Genomic DNA, 22,604 nt, shown 5'->3' with positions numbered 1-22,604 from the left:
ATGACTGAGGAGAAAAGATGTAAAACTCAACCACCTTCTCTTTGTTCAGTGCAGGAATATTATGGTTCCACAGCGCAAAGGAAAGGTGAGCATTCAGGAATTATCAGATAAGTGAAAGTTCATCATGTATCCCAGACATCAGGTTCTGCTACCCATGGTGGCAGAGCTTTTGACAGAATGAGATAAAGGTGATTACTTCTCATGATCAATAATACTGCAGTGGCTCCAGGAATTAGTTAAAAATACATTAAGTCGAAGCTCTTTATTTCCTGGACATACGTATGTAAAAGCAAAGAGTTTCCAGCTGCCTGTTTGTACATTCTATGCATATTGAATAACCAGATACTGAAATAAGCTTTATACATACTGCATTTTCATGCATAAGCTTCACTGTTAGAAGACAGGGATTGTGATCATTTTCCAGTGCAACAGGTAAAAATAACTGTATGACTTTTCAGGAATCTATCATCTATCTTTCTAATAACAACATTTGTAGTTCCTATTTAACACCAAATTCAACCAACGCTAACCTAACATTCCCAGCATAACAGCAGGAAGAAAATATGATATGAACTCAAGTGAAGCTTTTATTCCTTCCCTAAACAGCATAGAGATATGAAACTCTAGGCACTAGACATTGAACACGTTCATCTAGGAATCAAAAGCATTTGTATCTTAAAAGTGGGAAGATGCCCAAAAAAACACATGTGCAAAGAAACCTTTCAAAAAAACTTTTGGGAGATGGGAATGAAATAAAAGCTTCTGTGAGCTGTGAAAAAAATAGCTCACAGGGACATGGTAAACTGTCATCTATCGCTCTCTACGCATGTGATATACACATCTGCTTAATAATGCTCACATTTCATTTTCAGTAGCGTCCAAACTGGTATCTGAAAGTAATACAGTCATTTGTAAAAGCAGCATATGGTCTTGCGATATGCGGGAAGGAATATCCTCTCAAAACTGCATTTCCACTTTATTGGATATAAAACTGCGAGAAAACCCCTAAAATCTGCCAGCTGTTGAGGAGTGCAGGCAAATTTATAGACTCCTGCGCAAATTAAGTATTCTGCAAGTTTCCAAAGGAGTCCTATTTTACTCTTTGTTCATTTTGGTAAAGCTCCTATTACTGGATTGTTCATTCCACGAAGACATTTTGGAAATAGCTTTTACTGATAAACTGTGTCAGAAAACGTGGCATTTTTAGTTATTTATGTAAAGTGGTTTTCAGAGTGTCATTTCAGATCTGGCACCCTAATGCTGTGTAAGATATTAGAAAATTTGTGATAAGGTAAATGCAATTTCTGCCTCAGTGAGCTTACTTTGAGTACACACAGCTCAAATAATGAATTTTTTTTTTTTAACAATTCTGCTTAAAAATGTGTTTTTGTGTGATGAATACTAACACGTCTTCCTAATTTCCAGAATTATTTCTCACAAAAACTTAATAAACAATGAGAAATCTTTACAGCACAGATGTATACTCACTGCATTTATAGATAAATGAGTAAAAGCCCAGAAGGCCTAAAGTAATTTTGTCCTTATAAGACAAAGTTCTGATTTCCCTGCATTTGTCTCCAGTCATAAAGTATCACTATGTTTACGCTGCAGCACATAAGTAGGTTACAAGCATCATTTCAAGGATCACTGTTACCTGAGTGGTAACTCATCAGCAGCACTTACTGGCACGAAAGTCCAACTGTATTTGAAGAAAATAGCATGAACTGATGATCATATCGTCAGTTCACACCAAAGCATGCAGCTGTGTAGCTACTATTACCAGGAATTAGCATGTCAATGTTGAACCTGCAAGACGAGCACAGAGGGCATGCCCTTACAGCTCACTGCTGTGACTAGCCAGACTGCCCCACCTACATACCTGGGGTCTAACCTAGGATCCAGCAAACATTTGGTCATGTATTTATATTAAGATACATTAATAATCCAGCACAGTCAGTTGGGCCTTGCATGCAAGGAAGCATGTTCACTTCAATTCTAAGATAAATGCCTTTATATATGGTTGTGTTTAGAAGAGCAATATCGTGCTTTGGATTTTGATTTATTACTGTTTACTGCTTTTATGAATTGTACACAAATTTTGATTTCAGAACTTGTCATATCAAAATAACACAAAGCTAGTGAAATCACATACCTACTTTGAGTCATTTCAAAGTCAGCATATGATCACTCAAACAGCAAATTTGTGGAAGTGATTAATAATTTACTTGCCATTCATAATTTAGTTGACAATTTTTGTCTTTTTTACTTACTAATGAAATGCTCGTGCCACAATTTTCTCATATTTATTATTCATTGCAACAAGTTGCAGAATAATTTCTGCAAACAGTTCCTATTTTGTAGCTTACTCTTTATGAATATTGATTATTCAAAATTCAGTCTCTGAAACTAATTACCAGAACCATATATTAGATTTTGTTCAGTATTTGCCTGAACATTGTTCTTATAAACCAGTATGTGTTCACTAAATATCTCTCCTCAAGTATGAACTTAAATTGTATTCTTCTACGAGCACTCTGTATAAATTTTATTTGCTAGAATGTTCATAAAAAGCAAACACCATGGAGCAATTGAATTTTAAAACCCGTACAAATACTGGGGGATATATTTTCTTCAGGACCAAGTAACTCTTCTTGTAAAAGACAGCACAGTCTGCTTTTGAGCTGGATTATTCAAATGACCCAAGTACCCTGGTATCTGAAGAGTGAAAACACAGAACACTGTAGCATCAAAAGGAAGTGTCTCTTCATTGGCATATTTTTCATAAATCAGTTATTCCAAGTATTCCAAGCATTGCTTAAAGCAGTGTTGCAGCCATCTAAGTGCTACATTGTTGAAAGCCAAAATTGCTAAGGTTTTACTGAGAAGGAAAAGGGAAAAAGAAAATACACACAAGTGTACACTTCACACACCTTTCATATTGCACTGGGAAATTGACACAACTGACCCCCAAGTACTTGCAGCACAGATTACCACCTCCTTACTGGTAGAGATTCCATTCACACATCAAGAACTTAAAGCATTTTTGCTTTGTTTTTCTGGCTTTATTTGATTTCAGATTTTTGAAACTTAGAATTTGTTTACTCATTTTTTCAGATCTTTTGGTAACCTTTAGTACTCTGCATTTTTTGACACTCAGATTTAGCAGCTGGGACTTTAAAGAAAAGACCAACTATTCTGACATACATAATAAATCTGACAGCCCCAGCATTGTTGAAAGGCACTAGCATTGCAGAAGGCCTTTACAAATTTGAGAGACGTGAAATGTTTGTTCAGCTTCACACAGCTACCCAGTAACTCTCATCAGGCCATTCCCCAACAAAATAACATTAAGAATTAGAACTGAAATAGGATTTAAATAACACACAAACTCGCAGAGGCCCTTCAGCAGAGGGATGAATTTTGTGCTCATCATTAGTGGTTAGTAATTGCATTTAAACTCAGAGAAACTATTAATAGCAGCAGTGATTTCACTGAGCTCACAGTGCTTGCTAGAACGAACTGATCCACTGGACTGTAATGAAACTGTCTACAATTTGACTCTTCAGGAAAATGGCACAACTGCAAAACAACTTGTAAACATTTTGCTCTATTTCCACTAGTGAGTACTGAAACAACCCAGACTTATCTTTACTTCAAGGATCTCACATTTTACACATGGAATTGCTACTCGCATTATGTTATCGGTGTGCTTGTATATTTGTGCTGGTTTTGTTTACAAAATAGAAATGGCACAGTGGGAAGAAAGCTTTAGAGTGAAAAATAATTTTGAGAACAAGAATGATTCTGAATAGTAAAAAAGAAGAGATGGCAAATAGGATAAACTTTAATCAGAAAAATTACAGTGGTGGCTAAGGATTTTTTTTTTGTCAAATATTTTTTTCTCTACTTCTGAAAATTTTAGGCCTAATATAAGCACTAAGAAAACATACAATAGCAACATAAAATGTTTTTTTGTCAGCTAAGCATTTTTACAAATACTTCATTACTGTTACCAAATGCTGTAATCTATTCACAAATTGTACTTATTCTCTAGCTCTTGTCTCTCTCCAGTTTATTGCCCCCAGTAATATTGATAATTGTTCTAGAATTGCCACTTCTCACAAGTCTCTGAAAGGTTGATATTTCTTTCTAGCTGGAAATCTGTTCACTGGTTACATTTCAGATTACCTCATTAGATGTAAATTGCAGATGTTTCTCCTTCCAGGTCAGAAGCTGAGATTTTCACTCGTATGACACAGTGTTCTGGTGTGGATGAATACACAGACAACACCAGACACAGCACTCCCATAGAGAATTGTAATAGATTTCATGTCACAGGGCCAGCCACAGTTAAGAAATTGTATGCTGCCAGCTGTGTTACAAACTATTCCAAATATTAGTTCTTGCACATTCAGAAAATTCAGTATTTTATTGCATCATCAAGGAAGCTAATTTGTCTCGTGTGAGTAATTTTAGCTCTACCTTAATGTTACTTCCCAAGTTGTAGCAAGGTACCAAAGCTAGAACTGACCATAGTAAAGTAAGTAAAGTACCACGAGATTCTGCCTTCATCAGTTTTAGTGTTCCTGCCACATATTTTAAGACAGCATGGATGCTATTAAGCCCTGTAACAAATTTCTGAGCAGTAATGTGCCTCTTCAAATATATCATGTGAAGCCAAGAAAATTTTTTCTAAGTAATGTGTAACTAAACTTTAAACTAAAAATAAAAAAAAAAAAGACTTCCAGAAATGTAGTTATTTGATTAAAAAAAAAAAATCAGGATGCCATCTCTTTGAGAGAGAAGTTATATACTACCAGTATCTGATGGCCTACTTGCTTAGATTTCTTTAGGTGCATTTGCTAACACTTCATGTCAGCAGTCAGTGGAGGTATTTTAACTAAATACAGACCCTGCAGTTCTTCTCTTTCTTCCACTTACAGTTCCCCTTAGAAATGTAGGTATAGCTATGAATACTGACACACCTTTGAAAGAAATTCTATATATCCAGTGAAATGAACATGCCTGAAGTGTGTTTTTCTCAGTGTTGCCAGAATAGGTTCATCAGGTCAATCCAAGCTTGTCAGTAGTCCTTCAAATGTCTTTTGCAAACCTGCAATAATGCTACCTTAGAGAAGTAGATAAGTGACACTGATTATAGAATTTTACTGCACTTACATCTAATTGCTGGCAAAAAAGATGCTCAGGATTCAGACACATGCTCCAGTGGAAAAAGGAGGAATTACATGCTGTTTATTATTAATCTCAAAGGCAATTTGCAGTCTTACAAGACAGAACTATTTTCTCCTAGATTCTCAGAATACAGAAAGAAGTTAGCAACTAGTTATACATGTTCAATTTTGCAGTCTTCTTTCCTCAGCATTAAAGTAAGCTTCAATGAATTTAACAAAACTTAATATCTAACTAGCTGGGACTGCTGCAGGCCTGTAATTGCATGTCACGTTGCAACACTGTATTGCCTAAATGATTTTTTTTTCTTTTCACAGTCTACTGAATAAGTAGAAACTGCTGATGAAGGATTACTCCTACATAAATATTTCTTATTAAAATATCACACAAAGTAAAATATCTTATTCAGATACAGACATTTGCTAAAAGAAATTCAGCATTAATCTGGAACCTTCTTACTGACAGTTGCTCAGCAGGACAGTAGCCCTTTATCAAATCCAATTCTTGAGGCAGCCTCATGAAGGTTGCTGCTAAGGAAAAAGCCATTAAGGTTCTCCCTCCTTTTCATCTCCAGTTTATGGGTGAATCCAAATGTGCATCAAGGGCTCCTTTTTTTATTTTAACATATATATTTATTAAGAGTATGACTGTACTCATAAAAAAGCTCAATAAGAACGAACAAATCAGGAAAGTAAAGTTTTATACATTGGGTGTTCCAAAAGTAATGCCTTCTATGTATTTATGTGGAAACTACAACAGATACAAAGAGCACAATAACACTATTCAATAGAACAAATTCTCAGCTACAAAACAGTATTTTTCAACATAGTCACCACCATTAGGTATGTATTTTTTGCCAGTGATGAACAAGAGCCTGCATGCTGTACTAGTAAAATCTGCACCAGCAGAGGTGATTCACTGTTTCACAGCTCCTGTGCTGGCAACCTTACCAGAAAAAATGTTGTTCATGCAGTCCGTCTTTCACCTGCCCAAACAGTTGGAAGCCAAAATCTCTACTATCGTATCACCAACAACCACATCTGATGCCATGGGCAATAAAATCATAGAATGGCCTGGGTTGAAAAGGATCGCAACGATCATCTAGTTTCAACCCCCCTGCTCCGTGCAGGGTTGTCAACCACTAGACCAGGCTGCCCAAAGCCACATCCAGCCTGGCCTTGAATGCCTCCAGGAATGGGGCATCCACAACCTCCTTGGGCAACCTGTTCCAGTGTGTCACCACTCACTGTGTGGAAAACTTCCTCCTAATATCTTACCTAAGCCTCCCCATCTTATTTTAAAACGATTCCCTCTTGTCCTGTAACAATCCACACTCATAAACAGTCGTTCAGAGCAGCCCTCATAAAACTCAGGAGGCACAAAAAGCTGGAAAATAGTAGAAATTTTGATTCACTGGGAGTAAAATAATTGCTTAAATGTGCAGTTTGGTAATATTTTCTGATGCGTTTCCTATACTGCTGTCTCCATTTAGCTGTTTTAATTCTGTCATTTAAGAAAAAAAAAAGAAAACTGTTTATTCTGCCTAAAACTTCAGTTTTTTTTCCATTCATTGATCTCTACTGATACTTAATCTGCGTTCTATTTACTCACTGTACATTCTTGCCCCTCTTGACAGTAGCTGGAGATAAATGAATCTGGCCTAAAAGATCATAAAGGCCATACAAAATACAAATGAACAAAGTAAATTAGTTGCTTAGGCTCCCCATTATTATTTTTTTTTCCTAAAAAACATAATTCAAAAGTCTTTCCATCCATCCTCTGTCCAGCAATTAATAATGAAAATTTTAAGGAGATTTGGCTCAACTTACCAGAACTTTCTGTTTGTGACTGTGGTTCACGACTCCCTGTGATACTGTGGCATATAATGAAGTAAATGTAGAAAGCAGTCTCATTCTAGAAACATGGAACATTTTCAAAGATGAATTAGATGTACACTACCTGGCTTTCTAAAGAAGAAAGCACACACAGAAAGTTTCCTCACTTACATCTCACAGGTCAGATTTCTCTTCACTTGGATCACAACTGACCACAAAGCCATATGGTCCCAGTGAAAGTGCATAAAGAATTCTTCATTCACTTTTTGACACTCTTAATTTAATGTCATATTGTAGGTATGTTGTTTTATGTCTCTAAATACTCATGTCCTTAATTCAATGTTTGGCTGTAAAAAAAAAAATAAACCCAAACACCAGCATTCTGTCTACTTCACAGTGGCAGTGCCTGATCTCCAGCCTCTCCCACCCTATATATAAAAGCTAAGCAAGATAGCTCAGTTGTGCTATCATAAACACATATCCTGTCTAAGTGGATTTGGATTAGACAAAATGTTAATCCTGACCTGAGCTGACAGCATTTATAAATTAGCCAAACAGGTAGACAGGATTTAGGACATTAATTAGGTGCCATAATGCAATGCTTAACTCTTAATTCCACAATCAATGGACTTCAGTAAAAAGCTGACTTAAGAAGTTCTTGACTTTCTGCCACCATAACTGCTTGTGAAATTCTGTTCCAAATCATGTCACTGATCTAATTTGGGTTAAAAATAACTCTTCAGAAAATATTTTCATCAACAGAGTAGGTTTATGCCATAATGATAAAGCTCAATCAAAACAGCTGGGCAGGACCAGTGGTCAGGAGTGGCTAAACCATCCTCAGCACAAAAGCCACTGTATGCTGCCTTTTAGCACCAGAGCATGCACATTTACCTTACCACCTCATACATGCACTTCAGAAGTGGCTTTCATTTCCAAACTTGCAAAAGTAGGCTTCACAGTTATTTTCCAGAACAGATCTAATCACAATCCCCACTATTTGTCCCAGAAGTGCATGCAGGCAGTCATCTCTTAAACCTTCTAATATAATGGCATAAAAGTTGAAACTCTAGCCTTAAAAGAATGGGACAAAAGAACTCAATTTATTCAGGAATTCCTAGCTTCTATCAGAGAACCACTCTCTCAGTAGAGGTGTATTTCTTAAAGACTATAAGATGAAAGTACTATCAAAGAATTCTGTAGAGTGTTATTAGGTCAATCCAATGAGTGTCACTTTGAACCTGCAATGCAGACAAAATTTTAAAATAAACAAAAGGCCTGAACTGCAACTGAGCATGCTCATGTAGCTCTCATACATGTGCATTTTGCAAGTGACAGAAGAAAAAACATCAATGGAAATTTTAAGTTAAGCTCTAGAGCAAAGATTGTGTGATAGATCTAAATATTACTTAAACAAGGCTTCTTCTTTAAGAGTGAGTGTGGAAATGAAATAATTCAACATATGTCTTGCTAACTCCTACTCATCTGTGAAATATTAAGCATCAGCATTTTTTTCAGCAGTAAAAAAATCTTAGCACTTCAGCGCACAGGAAAGATGATGTTCTGAAGATGAAAACCAGCTGTACAGAGAATGACCTTGATAGTCGTAAAATCATTTTCCTTTGTTTTAGAAATGTAAATGAAGCAAAGGTCTCATGCTAAAGAGCAGGAAACAGTTTTACTCCTAGATCTGTCATCGATTCCTGCATGAAAACAGGCAAACTACTTCAGTCAGAACTTCCGCAAGCAGCCACTGCATAAGCTGAGCATTGAGGACATTCTGGACAAACAGTCAAGATGAAGTACTTGAAAAATAATCTTACCGTCATTTCACATTAGGCACCCAAACTACTCTGTGCTTTGAGGATATACTGCAGTGCTGTAGCACCATGTTGTAAAACTGAGATAATAGTATCCAGTCATTTCACAATAGCATTATAAAATGGATACATCAAAGTTTGTGAACTCTGAGATATTGTAGTTTCAGTGGAGCCCATCGCTCTTATGAGGAAATCAATAGCATCGCATTGAGAGAAAGATCTCCATGTTGCAGCACAAACGGAATGAATCACAACTTTAAATGACATATTGGAAAACTGCCCATTAAATGAGTACTATCCATCTTTTGACCTGAATAATTCCCAGGCAGGGAATGAGCTGTAGAAGAATAGTGAGCATTCACATAATTAAAGGCTGTGTCATAATGCAAACTCACATTTCTGCCCAAATACTTTGTCTGGCTAAGCTCTTAGCAACAGAATGAAGACTCTCCTAATGAGAAGCTCTGGGAAGCTTAAATATAGTTTTGTTGTCACATCTAGCATGTTCACATTCACACAGCCCCCATGAAACTAATGGAACAATTGGCAAACTAATACAGGAACAACTGAAACAGCATTCCAGGGCTAAAAGATCAGATCTGTCAAAAGGCTTTGTTTTATATTGTAAGATCTTTAAGACAGAAATGTTCTTTAAAAGGAGCGAGTTTCTTGGTTATTTTTATGTAAGATAAGAATTAAGAGTGTGACAAAAACATATTTGCATAGTATCTGTTCATAATTGAGTCTAGTTGTAATCACCCGGATTATGATCTCAAAGTTGGTGCCATTTAATTAGTATTTAAGTACATGGACCACAGCTACATTTAATTACAATCCCAGATCCCCATCTATTTTCTGACAGATGATTGCTACTATTTGGCATTCAAACAGCTTCCAAAATCTAGGAAGTAGAAAACCTAACATGAATAACAATCGGCAGTACAGCATGCTGTCACAAAACAAGCCCATAATAAATGCTAGATTGCAAAAGAGAAAAAAAAAACAATCAAATCATTAAAAAAAAAGTAATGAATTTGGAAAAAAAAAAGACTCTAAATAAAGGTTTTCCCTCACCAGTGGTTTTCTCTTCTCTTACATTCTGATCTCGCAATTGAGTCCTATAAAACAAGCTTGTGTGGTGGCACTCATGAGACCTTCATGTCACAGATAAAGCTGAGGAATCTGAGAAACAGAGGTTTCTCAGGACAACTCTAAGCACTGCACCCATACTGGCATCATATATTATTGACTACTATACATTATTCTGCTCATTGTCAGTTTTTGAGATTATATAACGTGATTATGTAGCGTTACTGGCTCCACTGTCAAAACTGAAAAATATTATGGTTTTAGCTGATATCAAAAGAAAAAAACAGTCACGTTTGTGATTAAAAGTAATGTCGCAGTTGAGTTATTCTACCAGCCAATTTCATACACATAGATTATTTTTCGAAGTTTTGATTATTTCTCCCCAGTTTCTCCAAACACTTTTCTCCACACACAGACCAGTAGAAAAGTTAAATTACTATGGATAATAATGCACAGTCCAATCTGCTCAATTTCTTCACATCTAAAATCATACTATATGTTAAATTTCATAAATAGCTTTGAGAGATATTTTTCTTAAGTGAAATAATAGTAATTTGAACCACATTGTGATAAAGATTACGAAAATGAAAGGCCAAGATTCCCAGAGGTTATACTGATATATTAGGTAACACTCCTGTATTGTGTAGGAATTTCACAGAAATATCCTCAAAAGCAACACCCTTAGTTGTCCCATTGCCCCAAGAGACCTTCCTCATCTGTGCTACTACACATTCAGAGTGTATATTGAAATTTATGAGCTACTAGCAAACAGAATGCATAGACACTGAGTTCTTTTCATTCTCTTACCAGAAAAAGTGCTTCTGGTCTCTCTCCTCTATCATGCTGATGATTTTCACAAAACAAATGTGGAATCCTTAGGAAATCCATCATTTGACTGAATTTACCAGCCAAAAATCATGGTTAAATATTTTTTAATCAAGCAGCTAGAAGTTAAGTCAACGCAACTGCACAAGAGTCATTTCTTTGAAAGGATACGTTAAAGCTGAGGGCTGCTGTTGAGCATAACCATTGGGAATTAATTTGATTAAAAACCCTGGGATAGCCTTTGTAAGCAACAACTGTAATCATGGCAGAGTGAGACAGAGGTACAGACTGCCAAGTGGGAAGGAATGGTTTGGTATAGAAAGATGCTATATTTGGGAGGTTGTTAAAATGTATTATAAACAATCATAAGGCACAGAAATAAACTCATTGGCAAGGGCTCTTCTATCAACCAGCATTGGCTAGTTTTAAAAATAACAGCTGATAACCTGGGGTAGTTTCAAAAACAAGTTTAAAAAGGTAAGTGAAAAAATGCACATGGGTACGAACAGCTGTGTACTGAAAGCATATATACCAGACAGATTTCAGTTTTTAATGGAAGTTACTCCTGCATCTATGAAATAACATGAAAAATAGCTATAGTGGCAGAAGTTGGGAAGGTTAGATAAAAATAAACAACAGTTTAGCTCATGGATTTAAACAACAAAAAGCAAAGTTGTTAACGTGCAACACTAATGCTACAATCTGTATCTATTACTGAGCACAGCTCAGTAATACAAAAACGCTGATTTAGCTTATGTACATAAAGGCTTTTTATTTTCACCTATCTAAACAGCTTCTTTTACAGACAGGATTACAATCCTGTGCATTACAAGTGAATACACGATTAGATTGAGCTGTTTTACTTAGAGAATTTGCCTAATCAGTGCTGCTTGCAGAATTTTTCATATTAATTTAGTCATCCACTGACTATTTTGTTATTTTATAACATGAAAATCTGTGAGAACTTCAGTTCAATTGCAATCCCTGCTTCACTGCATTGATTCTTTGCACAGTCCATAACTACAGTATACAGCAGCACTGTAATATCTGTAAAAGAAAATTCTGCAGGATTCTGCCTAACATGTTGGAAAAGGAAATCAAAAATAAAAAGAGCGCCAGGATGAATATGTAAAAAGTGATCCAGTGACCCTAAAAGATGACTTATCACTTACAGACATGCTCATTTACCTCACTGTTGGAGATCTGATAGTTTTTTCCTCATACAGCACCATTTTTTTTTATATATTAAATAACATTTAAAAACAACCTAGAGACCCAGCTTTACTTGTATATCTTGCTTGAAAGGAATAAAATTCAAACTGAAGTGTATCATCTACTTCTGCTGACACTAGGTATCCATTCCCTTCCCTAACTTCTTTATCACTCTACTTGGATTTGCCAATCCTATAGCTTTTTGCCGTAACTGATTATATTGTCATGAGCACTTATGATTCTGTTGAAAAATCACATGATATTTTATGAAGATTTGTCTCATAATTTCAGATTCATCTACCAAATGGGCTTTTAGTCTCTTCTTGGTATAAATTAGATCTGCACTTTTAGGCTTTACAGAACTTAATCGTTATTCTTAAAAAGTCTCCAAACCTCAAAATTTTAAAAATGACTACACAGAGAAACAGTAAGAGGGAGTGGCAGAGGAAACTGAGAGAGCTTTTCCCAAGTGACCACTACAGTTTAAGATACGTGGCATGGTTCAACAAAAATTTCAGTACGAGTTTTAAGTCTGCTCAACTTCTCATTTTGTTTAAAAGATTACAAGGTCCAGTTACAATGTAAGTCAAGAACTAGAGAAATCATGGAATGCAAGTGCTTGAGACATATGGGTATTGCTGGTGAGGAGGCTAAGTGAGCAAAATCCAGACGGAGACAGTACTGCAAGTGGTAGATCAGGGAGAAAAAACAGAATTATGACCTAAAGAACAGGGCTGATGAGAAAGTCACAAGACAAGGATGAGGTACAGAAATACTTCGTATGAGTGAAAACAAGTGTCATAGAGTGTCATATTGATGAGTGAGCTGAACATCATACAATCTTTTGAGTTGGTACGAACCCTTAACAGTCATCTAGTCAACTCCCCTGCAATGAACAGGAACACCTAACAGCTAGATCAGGTTGCTCAGAGCCTCATCCAGCCTGACCTTGAATGCCTCCAGGGATGGGGCTTCCACCATCTCTCTGTGCAGCCTATTCCAGAATCTCACTAACTTTATTGTTAAAAAAAAACTTAATCCTTACGTCCAATCTAAATCTTCCCTCCCTTAGTTTGTAACCATTTCCCTTTATCCTGTCACAACAGACTCTACTAAAGAGTCTGTCCCCTTCTTTCTTACAGCTTCCCTTTAGATGAAAAGCCAGTCTCAGGTGACCCCAGAGCTTTCTCTTCTCCAGGTTGAAAAGCCCCAGCTCTTTTTGCCTCTCCTTATAGGGCAGGCGTTCCATCCCTTAGGTCATTTTTGTGGCCTTCCTTGGAGGTGCTCTAATAGGCCCACATCTCTCCTGTTCTGTGGATTCCACACCTGAACTCAGTGCTCCAGGTGAGGTCTCACCAGTGCTAGAGCAATGAGTGGGATCCACATATACACCAGATGGAGTGGCAGCTACTTGTCAGGGCTGAGGCCAGTCTTCAATCCTAGCAGACCAATTACGGCCACAGACTGGGTATAGTTGAATCTTGAAAGAAGCCATTAACACAAATGTCTAGCTGAATTTTACTAATGTAGGGCAATCTACATGCACAATCATAACATGATCGCTTAAAATATATTAGCTATTGCTACAGGCAGCATGTAGTGAGCAAACTGGTAAGATCATTGAATGCTCTGAGTTGCCAATGATCTCATTGCCCATTCTTGCTTTCTGCTTTTTAGCCTTGCCTTCATTTCAGAGCCAGATTTTATTCTGAGATCCACAAGGTTCTCTACATACATAGATACATTGCTCGAAATAAGCAATACTTTATATTTGAAAGCATGTGGCTGCAGACAGCTTATTTTAAATGCCAGAGCAGGAAGAATGTCTATATGCAATGCCTGTGTCAAGCCATCAGCACACAAGTAGACATAGTGAAGAGAGTAATGGTGTTTTATTCCTCATCTGCAGCAGAGAATGTGTCAATTGCCAGAAAAGGTGAAAAGGGACATGGGAAAATAGAGAAAGGCAGTAGAGACAGAAGTTTAATGGCAAATGTAACAGAAAAAAGAGAGCATGAAATACATTTCATACAGGTGAAAGGTGTCAGTTTATTGCTTTTTATTTATAGACTTGCACAATTGTGTACAGTGCTTCATCATATAAAAATTGAATTGAATCAGAATTGGTACAGGGAGAATATTAGGATGCAAAAAAAATAGTGAAAAAAGGGAAACTTTCATCCTCTGGTCACTTCAATAAGCACAGAAAGAATCCTTCTGAAGAAATGTTAATTATCCTGCTAACAAGGCCTGGAACTGGGTGGGGAAAGGGGGGCGGGGGGAAGGGGATAAGAGCAGGCTCATTGTACATAGGGTGCTCTGACAAGAATTAGCAATAAACAGATAAAATTTTGGTTAAAAAAACAACATGAGGCTTAAGCACATGTTAAGAAGCTGAGCTCACACAATTTTCCCACATTCTGACCCAAAAATACAAGCACATGATGTTAACACATCAATTTCTTAAGAGAAATGAAGCAAGTTCTGTGCACATAAAAACGAGATTAACTTATGCAAAGTTAATTACAGCACTATTACTTGTTTACCTTTCTTTTCCATAAAATGCACACAAGACTTGCGCACAGATAAGAGACCTATTTGTTGTACTGTATGTGCAAGTTTCCACACACATGGGATAATCCATTATAGCAATGCTTTGAAGTTAATGAACCTCCACAGCTCATTAGAGATAAAAATACCATGTTTCCACCTTTTATATGAAATATTTTTCAGTTGTGTAAACAACTTGCAGATTTTATTTCTGGTACTAGTACTGCAGGAACAGTAACAGTGATTTCTTCTCATAAGTTTGAGATGTATCATATTAGTATAAACTGACTCATCAAAAACTCACCATATTTTTTTATTATTTTTCTTGATTTCTAAAAATAAAGACTTCTTTTCTCATAACAAAGAGAAAAGCATTTTTTTTTTTAATCTCCAGCATTGTGAAATAGCAACAATTTATTGCTTAGCACTTGCTAGGAGCAGAGATGTTGTTTACAACTGTAAACGATTTTGAATTTTGATAGTCTTTGATTCAGTTTCACAAAAGAAAATGCTTTTTTAGGTAGGATATCTGGGAGAATAAGAGCTTTCTGGAAAACAGATAACTTAAGGATATTTCTAATGTGAACGATTTCAGCAAAGAATAAGAAGAAAATGCATTTTCCTAAATGATAAGGATTTATTTTTACTTATCTTTTTTCTTACACTTAAATACTTTCTTTTTGCCTTTTAATGAAAGTGCTATTATAGAATCCATGTTCTGGTTGAACATGGAACAAGCACCAAGCTAAGTTACATACTCAATGCAAATCTCACACAGTGATGATGAAATCAGTGTAAAATGACAAACTAAAGCAGGCACTTTGTGAACCAAAGTTTCTTCTATATTCAGTATGCGCAAGCAATACAGAGAAAATAGAAATACATTTTAAGAAATGAAACTGTAGACTAGACTGACCAGAAGTTTAAGAATGTAAAATATTATGATAAGCCTCTGTTTAAAATATAACCAGCCTTTATCACTGTAGCGTGAAACAGACAAAAACACAGTGAGAAATGGGGGAACAGAGTCTGGAATAGAATTTCTTACAGCACTCAGTGAGCACAAGGAGCCCAGTTCCCAGCCTTTTGCTGGTGACGAGAAGTTCTGCTGATTTTAAAACAAGCAAAGAATAACTCAGGGAATTGTGAGCTGTAGGACTGGACCTTGGTCAATATTTTATTGAAACAAAATAGAGCTTCATTTTAGTAAGGACAGTGTGAACTTTGTGATGAACTGCTATTTAACAGAGATCAAAAGTCTGCTACTGACTAAAGAAGCAACCACTTAATCTCAGGTATCTTACTTACTACTTATAGCAATCATGTAATGCCATTACACAATGGAAAGTACAGCAATAACAGCTCAGTGGCAAATTCCTTGGCTACAGCAAACATGGACAAGCCCAAGTGCAGCAACCATAGATACAGAAACAAAGGAAAAAGTCTGCTTACCTTTGGAAGGTCTCAGGTAGGCAGGAATCTCCAGCAAAACAGCCTTACTTCCACTGCCAACCCTTAAATGAGGTCTGAGAAGAGTGACCCCTTCTAGTCACTCAGGTACACTGCATGCACCTGAGCCCCCCTGGGTTGGCCCTGCCTTCCCACCAGGTGCTCAATCACTGTTTCAAGCCATGACTGAGCATTTCTGCTACAGGTCATTGTCATCCTTGTGTTTTCATACATGCAGGCACACAAAATGTTCTAAAGAATATCTGATTCTTGTATTTATTTGTTCCTAACGCTGAGGCATTATATATCAGAGGCATTTTGCAAAGGGTTTAAGGTTTAAAATCAGGTAAAGTCCATTCAGCTTTGCAAGGATAAATATTTGCACAATAGAGGTGCAATTGAAGATTTTCTATCAGTAAAACCTCCTGAAATACCTGACATCTCCAAATGAAAGTATCATAAGGACAATCAGTGCTTAAGATTCAGTTGTAAATTTATGGCAACAGATAAAGAAAATAACCACAAAGCATTTTGTTCTAAAAATGGAAAGGTTTAAGCATATTCAGTGATTTATTGTTCTTAAACAACAGCTTACCAGTCTTTAGTTTGAAGTACAGTGAGAATTATAATGGCCATAACTGATTTTGGTTTGTTTAAAAACCTAGGTAGTGAATGTTACTGAACTGCTCTGGCCTGATTAAATGTTTGGCAGAAGCTGAACACATCAAAATGCCTGTCATCATATGCAAGGACATGCAATGAGATGTGATCCTACGCTTGTCCTTTTGGATGGAGGCAAAGGGATAGCACAGATGTATGTGAGAGATAGCTGACATGAAATAAATCCTACAGCAGACATCATCATCATCATCTGCAGAGATAAGTTCTTTAGCAAGCTGAATGCCTGGGGGTAACAAAAAAGGACTGAGGGAAATTAACATGCCTTGAACATGATCTTCATCATTCTAATAAGTTCTTTAGTTATACATACCACCCCTACTGCTAAGTCGGTGAATATATCATTAGTCATTCTGCAGAACATTATCACAAAATCTGATTACTTACAAAATGGCTTCTGCTCAATCCCTTCTTATCTGTGCAAGTACCCAACATTTTGTAATTTCTAAGCAAATTCAGAAGTATCCAAGGGAAAACAATATAATTTATTTTAATAGTAAAAAGCCTGCTACAAGTCAGAAGGAAGTATTATCAGAAATTCAGAATTGAGTATTTTTAAAATGATCTCTGTATAATCAATGGATATACAGATGGTATGTATGTACATATGAACATATGTACGTATCCAGGAGCTTGGCTAATATAATTTCTATTGGAGAAATGAGAGAAAGTCACTCACCCTGTCCTAGGCTCATGAGATGAACTCCAATGGAGCAGATCTCCAGAGAGATCCTTCCCCACTGGCAGTCAGCTCTTAAATGGGTCTAGGAGAGGTGGAGCCAGGCTCCACCCCTTCCTGCAACACAGGTGAATTGCCTTCACCTGTGCTCCCGTGGCTGACTCATTGCTTGTCTCAGGTGATAAATCAGAGGTTCAGGCCGTGATTCAGCAGCCCCATACAATCTCATTAACAAGTGAACCTATGCTAACCATATAAAGACAACAAGCTTATTTGATTCCTTTCTCTTACAGGAAATTAATACTCAATTATTAGAGGTAAATATTCCAAAGAATGTCAGCAGTCTTACCATCCTATTTACTTTTCACTGTTCTGAAAATCAATTTGGATCCTGCCGCCCTTTTTTTGTCTTATCCCCTTCTCTTCCCACCCTAAACCCTCCCCAGAATTCACATTACATAACTTATTAATCACAGCATTTTTGTACACATTTTTAAACAATGTTTTTTATTTTTTTTTAAACTTATTCACCAGTGCAGAAAAAAAATCTGAAAGCTTCCATTTTCTATAGAGGAGACAAGATTTCTCACTTGCAATAACATGAGTTCATTGGTAGATGAACTAAAGCCACATGTATACTGTTCCTCTGGACTCTGCAAGAGACAGGCATCAACTCCTACTGCAGCTGGTATGGAGCACCTCATATCCACAGTGTTCAGGCCTAGCTAGCAGCAACAGATGTGCTACATTCTTCCTGCACATATATATGGATCAAAATCTTCTGCATCTCTTATGGCATTTTAAAGTTTGTTAATTCTACTTTTTTTTTTTGTTGTTAGTCTACTTCCTCAAGTTTTATATCTAATAATCTTTGTTTTGTTAACTTTTAAGTTCCTTCATATATTCATTCACTCTCCTCTTTATCACAAACCTTGCTATATATAATTTTCTATGTTTGAATGCTTATGTTCCACCATATGACCCTAGCCATCTCTTTTAGCTTGTCTCTGCATTCATTCAGCACTTGCCAACTGATATAAACTGGTTTTAGTCATGGCTTGAAAATGTTAAAACCTGCCTCAGGCCTTTCCAGTTCCTTTTTGCCCCCCCACACCCTCCCAAAAAAGCATACCATTTCAATAAGTACAATTAATGTCAGGTGAAAAAGTTCTTGCCTGACTTTCCATTTTATTTTTTTGAAAGATTTTGGAATAAGTAACTGAGAAAAGAAGATGAGAATCTCAAAGATATGAGCAGAAGTGGCACTAACAATCACCAGTAAAACTGAGCATTGTGCTTCTCTTTTTTAATCTACTATTTAGCAGTGCATCAGTAAAGTCGAGCCCAACTTTCTTATTAAGCAATAATTTAAGCTTTGAAATTAAGCAAAGATCTATTCAGAACAATTCAGTAGCACTTTTCTACAAGAACAGACACATGAGGAGAAAAGAAGATATTACTTACATTCATCTGGGTCGGGAAGGAGAATAACTTCAAAAAAGAAAACACATCACCTACAATATCTTTATTATATAATTATTTTCTCCAACTAAAAGTATTAGGGATTTCTGACTGTGCTGACAGCATGGCTCCAGAAGGAAGGATGGCTGCAACACACAGAGCACCTTGTCTGCAGCCAGCCACACCTGGGCAAAGGCACACAAAGTTGAGGTGGGGATTCTGAACTCCCAAGCCCACAAAACTGTTCCTGGTGTATTCTCTTACCAATTGTATAAATTATTATATTGCCTTCATAATCTGCTGTATCGTTTGTAGCTGTTATACTGTTGAGATGAAAACAAACTGAAGTAACTATTTTTAAAGTTATTTTTATTATCCAAAATAATACCTATAGCTTAAGCTTAATATTCTATGTTCATATACAGAGTAGAGACTGCTGTTTAGTTGATCTTTGTGCCCGAACTAACACGCTGGAATAATTCATACGTATTACATATATATGGAGAATGTATCTGTTTTAACTTGCAGCTCAGATAATGATGCTCAGCTCATTTGTAAACTATCAGCTGGCTGACAAAAATACAAAAAGAAACAATTCCTTGGCAAGAGTAATTTCATAAAGAGGAAGATTGCTGGATGCTCAGCTCCTGACAGATGCTCCAAAAGCAGTGAATATACTGAACATTTATTCCCATTTGTACAGAAGATGCTGACCTTTCTTTTGACAAGCATGTCCCACAGCTGTTTCACAATGATCTCATATTACATTAATGAGTTAATGTGTATGGACTCTATCTCAGAGCAGAACAGTGGAACCAAATATACAGGGAGGATAGCTCAAGAAAGCATTTAAACTAGCGTGCCGTTGTTTGTTTTGGGTAGAAATAAGATCAAGCACTTGAGTTTTGACCACTTTTTAGAGATTTGTTCTTTCTTGTAGCTCAGACAAGTTTTAGCACTTGGGTAACAGCCTTTAGCACATAATAGCTGAGGACTGCCAGGAGATTTTAACAAAGCCCTCTTTTCTGCAGTAGATACATAGCCTTTCTCTCTCCACATCAGGGCAAGAAGCATGATTGTTGAGAACCTTGTACAAGATTGCACTTCCTTTCCTCTGTAGAATTAGAAGTGATCAAGCTGTTTGAGAAAGGGCAGTGTAAGTCTAGGCTGAATACAAATCAAATATATAAACCAAGCTGCACATCACTTACACTTCTGCTGACAGCAGTATGTATGGCCTTTTCCCTTTCCTTGGTCATCTTCAAAATAATTACAGTTCTGCACTAGTATGAGAATGCTCTAGCAGGTCTCAGTAAGCTGAAGGGTTATATATTAAGGCCATTACTGATAGGAAGGATTTAAGAGAGTGTCTGTTCGTCTGTTGCAAGTTTGTTTTCATAAGTATTGCTGGAGTTAATACTAAATTCTAGTCCAAATTTAATTTCCAAAGTAATTCTATGCTTTCAAAATGATTAAGCTATTATTCCTTTCCATCTCTAAACTATGAAAAAAAGAGAAAGAATTCATCACTTTTAACCCCAGTTTAGATTTTAAATTATCTCTTTTAGATAGATGATTTAAGAAAGATATGTAGTTTATCTCCTATCTGCTTAAAATACTACTACATATATAAATATATACTACATATATAAATAATACTATATAGCTACTAAGCTACACTTGGATTGCTTTTATGCAAGAAAACCTGATAAAAATTTTTACAAGCATGAGAATAATTATGTTCTCTGACTATATTTCTTCATTGTGAAGAAACACACCTCAACCATTGTGAATTCAGGGGTGATTTCTACTTGCATTCTACAATTTTGAAAGTGTACTAATTGCAAGACATTCTGAAACAAATGCAAATTGCCTGGATGGTCACCATCCAATTTCTAATGGACTGATGCTCATATAAAAATCCAACAGTATCAGCAACAAGCTGGCAGTTACTGGTAGAATGAGAGGTGTTGAGAAATGATTTGGCTCACAGCTGAACTTCCCATTTAACCACAGGGAAGATCAAATTAAGTCAAGGTCAAGTATGAGACAGAGCAGCTGTGCCACACAGCAGATAAGGACTCCTAGTATATATATAGTAAATCTGTTTTGATTTTCTAATTGTGAAATCTAGAGCTGCTGCAGGAAGAAAAGGGGCTTCCTTGACTCTTAGCCTTTCACTTTTGTCTCTCTAGGTTCAGTTCCATCCCAGGCTATACAAAGCCGCATGGTGCAATGCATCTCCCTTGCGTTTGCAAACTCACTTCAGCAGCCTGTTTCTGGTTTACAAAAAATACTTCACAGCTTTCCAGTATGGCAGAATAATCAATTAATCTTTCCCCTATTGAATAAGAAAGATGTTAATATCTTCCTAACAGAAAAAAAAGGACTGGAGTAAGCAGTAAGAATCTTGTCTGCAGAAAATTTGACTCTCCGATGAAACCTATCTGGATCTCTTACTAATCACTACAAACACATGCTTTCAAAATTGAATGGTTTTGGGCTCTGTAGTGCTTTGGCTTCATAATCTATAATTTTCCTATTTCACTAAATGAAAATAAATCAATTTATTGCAGTTAATGCACAGGTACCAAAAAAAAGTGGCAGTAATTTTTTGTATCCATCTGTCCTCCTCTTACTCCATCTGTTTCCTTCACTCATTGCAGTGGAATCCTGTTTCATGAAATGGAGCCTAACATGTACATGCAGGGCAGTGTAAGTTACCTAGTTACTCAGCTGAAGGATGTTTTCAGGATAAATCATTGTCCTTGTACTCTGTAGAAGGCAACAGGCATCGATTTTGTTGTTAATATGTCTGAGCAATCCCTCTTTCAACAAAATATATCACTGTCAGTAAATTTCCTCTAATTTCAGATTGTGCACTTCAGAATAATACCATAAAGGCTCATCACTTTAATCAGTTATTGATTACACCGTGGGGACATTCTACAGATTCCACTCAATGCTACTTTTAAAATGGTAAGTACCTATATAACCATATGATGTTATAAGCTGTTTCAGATTTTTATAGCTAGTACAACAGTACAAATGCACAATACTAAATTATTTGATTGGGTAGTATAGCTTTTATTAAACTTTATTAAACTTATTCTTCAATTAAGTTTAACCATTCTTGGCCTGACGGTAATTAAAGATTTTTGTCTCTTTAAACTAAATGTGTTTAAAAGAAAAAGAAAACAAAAGAAAGTCCCCCTATTGCAATCTAAGATGGAAGATATAACATAAAGGCTAATTTCAGGGGGAATTTTGCACAGCGTATTTCACCAACACAAAAGTCGCTGGTAAAACCATCTTTTCTACTGAATACTGTAAACAAAAGACACTTCCATTCTTATATCATTATGGCAGTGTGATGACATCGTTCAAAGGTCAGGCTTTTTCTTTTTTTTTAATAAATAATCTCACACTTCAAATATAAGGCTCTCTGTTCATCATGCCTTTATTTTCTGGAGTATCTCAGTGTCCTAAGTACTTTGTTTAGTGCATTTCAATTTTGATTATCATCACCATCATATTAAAAGAGTGTAGTCATGGTTTATTTTCAACTACAAAAGACGTTTGACTAGCACTGAATTTATGCAGAATGCAAAAACATTACCACAGAATACATTTCACAGAAACATGCATTTCGGCACAACTTTGTGCCCAGGGTGATACTAACTCAACTCGTCATTTTTTTTAGAATCCCATATGTGATTTTACCAAAACATCAGTAGTATAACTGCCTATAAGAATATGATTGAGTCAAAAGCATTACATTACCTAAATCTGCTGAAACATAGAAGGAGCCTTTTT

The 22,604-nt window shown here is 36.3% G+C and overlaps 2 long non-coding RNA genes across 2 annotated transcripts in view; one reads left to right on the top strand and one right to left on the bottom strand.

The window, feature by feature from the left end:
- Positions 1-22,604, bottom strand: part of LOC116216817 — a 112,373-nt gene that overhangs the window by 68,696 nt on the left and 21,073 nt on the right. The gene's annotated exons all lie outside the window — the stretch shown is intronic.
- LOC104911713 overlaps positions 1-22,604 on the top strand; it is a 57,841-nt gene that overhangs the window by 27,426 nt on the left and 7,811 nt on the right. The window contains exon 2 of the long non-coding RNA XR_794131.3: positions 21,663-21,767. This is a non-coding gene — a long non-coding RNA (uncharacterized LOC104911713). The remainder of the gene's footprint in view (positions 1-21,662; positions 21,768-22,604) is intronic.

Source organism: Meleagris gallopavo, chromosome 7 (assembly GCF_000146605.3).
Source record: "Meleagris gallopavo isolate NT-WF06-2002-E0010 breed Aviagen turkey brand Nicholas breeding stock chromosome 7, Turkey_5.1, whole genome shotgun sequence".
Classification (NCBI taxonomy): domain Eukaryota; kingdom Metazoa; phylum Chordata; class Aves; order Galliformes; family Phasianidae; genus Meleagris; species Meleagris gallopavo.
This window is presented reverse-complemented; position numbering and strand designations above follow the sequence as displayed.